An 8,956-nucleotide genomic window follows, 5' to 3' on the forward strand; every position below is an offset into this window, starting at 1 on the left:
AGTGAAAACAGATTTCTACTAAGTAATTTTAATTGAATAAATATATATAATGTAAAATAAGTGACTTCTCAAGGTCTGTCAGGTTGCACAGGGATCAGGTGTGAACAGCCCTTTTCAAATCCAGCCACAAATTCTCTGTTGGATTGACGTCTGGGCTTTGACTTGACCGCTCCAGAACATTCACCTTGTTGTCTTTAAACCATTTCTGTGTAGCTTTCTCTGTGTGCTTCAGGTCATTGTCTTGCTGGAAATTAATCTTCTCCATTCCTACATTTTGCCATAATCATTTTACCTTCTACCTTTTTGAGCCTTCCAGGGCCGGCTGCTAAGAGGCTTCCCCACAGCACGATGCTGCCTCCACCGTGCTTCACAGTGGGGATGGTGGGTTTGGTGTTTTGTCTGATGGCCAAAATTTTTGGTCTCATCAGACCAAATAACTTGCCTTTTGGTGAACTCTAGTCCAGATTGAATCAGAGTTTTCTTCAACAGTGTCTTTCTCTTTGCCACTCTCCCATAAAGCTCTGACTGGTGAAGAACTCGGCCAACAGTTGTCTGCAGAGTCTCTCTCATCTCAGCTGCTGAAGCTTGGAACTCCTTCAGAGTAGTCATAGGTGTCTTGGTGGCCTCTCTCACTAGTCTCCTTCTTGCACAGTCACTCAGTCTGTGAGGATGGTCTGATCTAGGCAGGTTTACACATGTGCTTCCATTTCTTGATGATGGATTTAACTGAACTCTGGGACATGTTCAGAGCCTTGGAATTTTTTTGTATCCATCCCATGACTTAAACTTTTCAATAACCTTTTCTCTAAGTGGTTTTGAGGTTTCTTTTTTCTTCATGGTGTAATGGTAGCCATGAATACTGGTTAACCAGTGACTAGGCCTTCCAGACACAGGTGTCTTTATGCTCCAAACACTGATGCCACATTCACTGCACTCAGGTGATCTCCATTTCACTAGACTAGACCTCTGTTGATTCAGGTCACTTTAAAAGTACTGAATATTGATGCAATCACTTATTTTACCTTACTTTTTTGTTTAACTGGCATTTTTTGTAGAAATCTGTTTTTACTTTGACATTAAAGAGGGTTTTTTTGTCTTTTTTTCTGGTCAAAAAAGCCAAATTATATTGACCATGATTGATTTATAAATTCACAAAAAGGGTAAAACATTCAAGGGGGTGAATACTTTTTTATAGGCGATGTATAGTTACTATCGATATTTGAGTGGAAAGTCTTTAAAGAGTAACTGAATCCCAGAGCTCCTGCTGGGGTGTGTCTACCCTGGATTTCAAAAACTACCTCCAGATCATCATGGGCAGGGCTTGGAGGGAGGGGGATTAGACACGCCCACTTCTTTCCTACTGTCCCTTATCAGCCACAACATCAGTCATCAGTTTATGCTGCACAAGCTTGTACATTAAATATATATGTTAAAATAGAAATTCTAAACCTAAACTAATCCTTCAGCCTCCGCTCACTTTGGAGCTCACCAGAGAAACACTACTCTCACATTCTAGGTCTGTATTCCTGTCACGTGTGAATAAATCAGAGCCAGACCAGAATAAAAATCCCTGTCAGGATATTCTTAGTGAATTTTCCCTATTCCTCTCTCAGCTCTGAGTCAAGAACGAACCTGGAGCTGCCTCAGAAAAGCGTTGAGGCACAGCGGTGTGTTGAAGCTCCTGTCTGCTGTGAAAGGCATGCAGAGGTCAGTGAAGATCAGGAAAAGAACTTCCTGCCCTGGAGAAATGCCAGGATGTTGGAGAGCAGTCAATGAAGGCTTGTTCTCAGTCAGAGCTGCCTGCAGGAGAAAGTGCTCTGCTTTTTATTTTACCTAGAAACAAAGAGGCAGCCTGGATCACTCTAGATTTTCCCAAATATATCATTAAAACAGCGTTAACAGTGATGTCTAGTTCTGTTTTTAGTAATGGGAGCAACCAGAAGCTTTGTAGCGTGTCAGTTTTAACCAATCTGGAATAAAATAATACACCTGGTCTGCAATGATCCCTTATTTCCTGCTTAAAGATCCGTCTGTGGCCCAGTATTGATACCCTAGTTCTTGGTTTTCTTTGTTGTCTCCAGGCAGCAGGCAGCCTGAGCCGTACTGTTCAGGGGACATCAAAACCGATGTCTAGCTGGTCTGGATGGTCACACAATGTCCCAATTACAAGCCCTGACCCAGTGTTACTCAACCCTGCCCAACCAAAGAACCAAATTTTTGAAAAATACCTTTGCAAGAGCCACAATCTCAGTGGTGAAAAGTGGCAAAAATGGTCAAATAGTGGCAAAAACGTAGCAAAAAAAAATTGGAAAAAAGCAGCAAAGGAAGGTAAAAAAAAGGGGGGGAAAGTGCCATTTAATGACAAATAAGGGGGGAAATTGCAAATGGCAAAAAGCAGAATAAAAGTGGCAAGGACTAAAACTTGCAAAAAATGGGCAAAAAGTAGCAAAATGTAGCAAATAAATTGGGAAAAGTGACTAAAATGGACAAAAAGAAACAAAACAAGAAAAGCACTTGAAGAGTGCAGACCTCCGCCATTAGCCCTGTCTCCCAATAGTGAAGAATCCTTTAAAAATTCCTGGATCCAGACGGTGATCTGGATCAATCCCAGAATCTAATCAGTTCTTCTTTATGCCATTTCTGACATTTCCTGAAAATTTCATCAAAATCAATCCATAACTTTTTGAGTTATGTTGCTAACAAACAAACAAGCGAACAAACCCTGCCGATCACATAACCTCCTTGGCGGAGGTAAAAATTGGAATAAAGCAGCAAAGGAAAGTGAAATGGGAAAAAAGTGGCATTTAATGGCAATTGAGAGGAACATTTTCAAACAGCAAAAAGTAGGAAAAGAGTGGCAAAAACCCAGATAGCAAAAAGAAGTGGCAAAAACAGGCTAAAGGTGCGTGACACAAACTGAGTAATGCGACCTGCAATGGATAATTTCTGAGGTCAAAGTTTCCCTTTTTTGCTGGGGGGATAATATTTCAAATTAAGACATTAAAGAGCCACAAATCATCACAAAAGAACCACGCGTTATCACTGCCCTGACCCAACCTGGAACATGTACGTATGTGCAATGCTTTGAATTCAGAACACGCAATGATACACTTGGCTCACAGAGTCAGAGAAAGGACGCGTGTTGTACTGCTGGGAGATGTTTTATGGACTCTGTGTTTGGAGTCATGCTGGATTTGTAAACCTGAGTTGTCTCACCGAGGCAGCATCAGTTCACGGCAGGACACTTAGCTTGCTTTTGCATGAGGCACCACTGTTTCTTTCCATGCCCCGGTGCAACTGCTCCCTCCTCCCTTCTCCCCAACTGGTCTGCTTTTACATTAGTAGCATCATTAAGAGCCCAACCACACATGTAAGTTTGATACAGGATGTGGCTGTAGGCACATAGCTGGACTGCAAATCTGCCAAGAAGAACAAAGAAGAAGCAACAACCAATTGGTCGTTGTGTTCACGTCCTCGTGAATCATGCCTGATACCACCTCTTCAACTAGTGCCCAAGTCTCCTTGGAGAGTCCATCCATCCATTCATTTTCTATACTGCTTATCCCGTTTGGGGTCTCACAAATGGGGTCTCACACCTATGGACTATTTAGAGTCATCATTTAACCTAACAAGCAAGCTGGAGTGTCTGGAGAGAACCAGAAAGGCCCTGACAGGGAATCAAACCAGGGACTTAACCCCTGCACCGTTGTGCAGCCCTGCTTGGAGAGTGAGTGTTTGAATTCAAAATGATCAAACAGAGCCAGATTTAAGGCTCAAGTTTACTCTGACCCAGATCTCTTGTGGGCTTTCCCACTGTGACTTTTGCCCACGCCTATCCAAACCAAGCTGTGCTGATTTTCTTTTCCATCACCTGTGCGGGGCTCACTGAGCCAAGTCCAGAAGGATACTGCTCTGAAGCAGGGCCCAAGTGTGCCTGTCCTACCTCAAAGCCCGCTGCAGTGAGGTCACAGTGGTGTGTCATCATCCTGGGATGCTTCATAAACATGTTTAAGTAGCAACTGCTGCACCAAACTTTCAAATACCTGCCAGATTACCAATCATGGAAGAAGAAGAAGAAGAAGAAGAAAAAACTTGGAAGTGAAAACAAGAGGTGCTTCCTCTTCTCCTTGCGGAACGAAACATTGCTTTCTGAAGTGCGGCTATGATATTATTGACTCAAAACACTGTCATCAACCCTAGACACGCCCTCAAACAGGGGATGGAAAAGCAGATCCCCTGCCTCGCCAGGCTGCCGTGCTGAGTCAAAGCAAGTAGAGCCAATCTGCTCAGTGTAATGGAAAAGCTCCACTAGAAGCAGCCAGCCTTGTTGAAATTTTGGATCTATAACTCCACTAACAGCTCCACGTGAAGCTCATTCCACTCCTAATGAAGAAATAAAAGGATGAACTTCGTCGTTGAAAACATACAGCTTTGGAACCACGTTACAGCCTCCCCCCAGTCTCCCCTTCTACATCTTTAAAGCTGTAGAAACAGATGCAGCTCTGCAGCTCTGCAGCTCTTCAGCTTGTTCTTTTGTACTGGTGGTCATCAGCTAATCAGTAAAACCACATTAGAAACAGACTCGGCCCAATCCTTGATCATCCTACTAATCTTTCAACAAAGACGGGCAGATTAGCATTTTCCTCCCCCACAGCCATATGTCAGCTGATGTAACTGATGTCTGTGATCAATATGAGCGAGCATCCTCCCTTCATTTACAACTCCAGTTTATTGACAGGGTCATTTCAGTGTGTGGGCTCCAGATGAGGCCGCCTGTGCTCCCTGGAGAGGAAGAGGAGATGTGAGCGTGGAGAAGGATGAAGGCTAAATGAGGTGAGTCATCTCTGAGTGACGCTGCACGCAATCAGTCAATCAATACGACTCATTCGGGCGCACGGCACTGACTCAGCAACTCATGCAAAAGGGAGGACAAAGAGGAAGGAAATTCACACTGAAATGATGCAGGAGACGCAGGATTACATGTGTTCATATGCATCTGAAATTATGAATGTGAATGTGTCCTCCTGGCCTCTCTGAGACCAAAAACAGAAAGCCTTAATTGTGTTGCAGAGTCAAAAGCATTCCTCTTTCGAGCCAGCAGAAACCCTAAACAGGATGCACTGTTTGGCAAACAGACAGGCCTGTTTCTGCAGTGACAAAGGGAGTGTAAAAGCCTCCTTGCTGTGCCTGCTTCTTGCTCACATGCATAACTGGATGAGACAGGAGGAGGGGGATGGATGGAGGAGAGAGAGGAGGCTTTTTTTCATCCTGTCCCAGAGGGAGGTAAAGGGAAAGAAAAAGGGGATGGGTGCGTTTTTATTCCTCCCCAACGTCGGTGAATGCTTTTATTGATGTTATTGATGTTGAGTTTACAATTCTCCCAGGACTGTGATGTCTTAATGGGGTTTGAGGAGGTCATTTCAGCTTCAAATTACAAGCCGTCACCCTTTATGTAGATCTGTTAAACCTAGTGAGGAATTCATGACTGTGATTTTACTTTTTGCTTTAGATTCCCCTTAATACCAAAACCAAAGTTGAGTTTTTGACACTCTGCAAAAACTCAAAACTGAGCAACTGTGTTTGTTTATCCCCTCTATCTATACCTGAAACTGGACTGTGGAGCAGTAGAAACATGTTCTGAGTGGCAGTCAGATGAGGAGCCTGGGTTTGGAGGATGGTGGGAGAACATTTTCCTGACTGCATTGTTCCAACTGTGAAGTTTGGTGGAGGAGGGATAATAGTATGGGGCTGTTTTTTAGGGTTCAGGCTAGACCCGTTTTCTCCAGTGAATGCTTAATGCTTCAGCAAAACAAGACATTTTGGACAATCCTATGCTTCCAACTGTGGGGCAACAGTTTGGAGAAGGCCCTTTTCTAACCTGACATGACTTTGCCCCAGTGCACAAAGAAGGATTATAAAGACATGGTTTGACTGGCCTGCACAGAGCCCTGACCCCAACCCCATCCAGCACCTTTGGGATGAACTGGAACAGAGATTACAAGCCAGGCCTTCTTGTACCACATCAGAGCTTTACCTCATAAATGCTCTGCAGAATGAATGGACACCAATTCCCACAGAAACACTCCAAAATCTTGTGGAAAGCCTTCCTAGAAGAATGAAAGCTGTTATAGCTGCAAACAAGGGTCTAACTCCATATTAAAGTCCATGTATTTCATTACAGTCAGCGTTGGGCAAGCTACATGAAAAGTGTAGTGAGCTAAGCAACAAGCTACTCTGCAAAATATTAGCTTCACTACATTGAAGCTACACCCTGCAGAAATGTAGCGAGCTGAGCTACAACACAAAAGTGGCTATGCTACTTTGAAGCTATTTTCAATGATTGTTTTAATCATCATCATTATTGTTATTTTTATTATTATAAACTTTTTTGTCCATGCTAATTATGTATGTACAGTTGGGCTGCTCTGTTGAAGAAGCTTTATTCTGTGAAGGTGACATAAATATCTGTCAGCTTTATCACCTTTTTCCATATTTTTATGTTTGCCTGACTCCCTCAGATCAGCAACTTTACCTGCCTAATGACATCATCATCGCACCCTCCTCTGATTGGTCTGAAATGGTCAAATAAAAGAAAGGAGGCAAAGCTTTATAAAAGGCCTGGTGCAAGTAAAAGTGTACCTTGAAAAAGTATTTCAGTACATGTTTGAGGCACAATATATTCACTTTTTTTTTTTCATTTTACTTTTTCTGCTAGCTTACATTCTGCTCCCCTGCAGCTGATTAGGTACAAATTTACTTTTCATGTTCACTCTGGTGAAATATAACAACAAATATTTCATTATGGTGTATTTTAAAGCTGTATCCACTGCCCAGCAGCTTAAGATTATTAAGACTAAGCCTGACTTTATATGCTTTAAAGCTAATGAGCTGATTATGTGTAGCCTATGCATCAGTTATTTTAATATAATAAAAAGTTTTATGCTATTTTGAAACATTTATTATACAGTTTCACCACAGTCCATGTTGGTGCAATGGTAAGGCAGCCAAATACTTTTGTCCAGTGTTACTTGGTTAAAGTGGCAATCAAAATGAGTTACATGTGGCAAAAATGGTCAAAAGGCCACAAAAAGTGGTGAGAAGTGACAAAGAAATGAATTACAGTTGGTAAAACTGTTTAAAAAGCAGCAAAAATGGGAAAGAAGTGACAAAAAATGAGTTACAGGTGGTGAAAATGTTTAAAAAGCAGCAAAAATGGGAAAGAAGTGACAAAAAATTAGTAACAGGGGGTGAAAATGATTAAAAAGCAGCAAAAATGGGTGAGATGTCGCAAAAAAGTCAGTTACATGTGCCAAAAATGGTCAAACAGCAGCAAAACTTGGTGAGAATTGACTTTAAAAAATGGGTTACAGGTGGTGAAAATGGTCCAAAAGCAGCAAAAATGGGTGAGAAGTGACAAATAAATGAGTTCCAGGTGGCATAAATGGTCAAAAATGGCAAAACGAGACAAAAAATATGTGATAAAGGACTGAAATGGGCAAAAATTGGCAAAAAGCTGGGAAAAATCGGCAAAAAGCAGCAGAGATTGGCAAAATGGGAGGAAAGGTGGAATCTAATGGCAGAAGGTAGCTCAAATCGGCAAAAAATGGCAAAAAGGCATAAAGAGTGGCAAAAATTGGTGGAGAGAAGTTGAAGTGGCAAATCTGGGCTAAAAGCAGTGAAAATGAATTAACAGTGGGATAAAGAGGAAAAAAGGGGCAAAAATGTGGCAAAATAGGGCAATGGAAATATACAGACAAAAATTAAAGTTAAGTTTGACAGTTAAAACCCTCTGCAGAAGTGTGGGAAAGTGAAGTGATTTGCAATGGATCATTTCTGAGGTCAAGGTTTCCCTATTTTAAGGTTTTCTGGGGGAATGCTATTTAAAATTAAGACATAAAGAGCCACATGTGGCTAAAGAGCCACGCATTGAGTAGCACTACTTCAGTTCATAGGGTGTAGATAGGTAGCTAAGTAGAAAAATGTATTACACTGAGTGTATTTTTAACATCATTACAAAGCACGACGCTGATGTGCCGCACAAAGAGTTTAGAGCTGTTGAAGTGTTTTTACAGTGCTCATAGAGTCTAAATCTGAGAGACTGAATATTTAGCCCCTCTTTCACTACATAAAGTCTACTGATGACATTAAAGTGACTAGGACATGTCCAGGCATGTTCACTCTGCTGCCACTAGAGGGCACTAAAGAAGCAGCAGCCTTCTACTGAAACTTCTGACCTACTTTTTATTGTGGACCAAACACTGACATCCTACCTGTGCTAAAGGCTCTGAAAACAAATGAAGCAGTGCTTGAGTCTGAAACTTTAGAGAGAACAAAGGAAGCTTTACTTTTCTCTGTGAGGTATCAAAACAGGTACTGATGTTGTTGGGTTCCATGTTTAAGTTTTAGATTCTGGTATCATGACAGTCCTGGTTTGACAAACTTTTCTGGTAGCTTTCATTCACCAAACAGATTTTTCTTTGTAGGGGAGCCTTGCTGTGATTCAGCTTCTTAGTTTCTCAATATTTTAGTATAATTGCATTAATGATGACATTTATTTATATAACCCTTTTGCCAAGCAATGTTACAAAGTTATAAAGTGCTTTAAAACAAGCTTTAGATGCATGACAACACAAGGAAATGAGAAGGGAAATGACACTGCATTAAGAGAAAAAAAAGAACAGCTGATACAAGATCCTAAAACCTGAAGATTAACATGTTTTCTTTCAGTTTTACTTGCCTGAGAACTTCACTGTATCCTCAGACATGCTTTTTCTGCCACTAGCAGGCGCTGTTTCATCATAACAAGGCTGTTTTACTCTGCTAAAAGTGTCTGCACTTGAGCAATCATGCAAATATACCCAGCATTGACTCACTCTTGTCCAACACTTTAAAGGGGAACAACTTGTATCATGTGTTGTCCTCTGTCTGTGTTGTTGCTGAGATTGTTTGTGCAGCT

Source organism: Cheilinus undulatus, linkage group 21, assembly GCF_018320785.1.
Source record: "Cheilinus undulatus linkage group 21, ASM1832078v1, whole genome shotgun sequence".
NCBI lineage: Eukaryota > Metazoa > Chordata > Actinopteri > Labriformes > Labridae > Cheilinus > Cheilinus undulatus.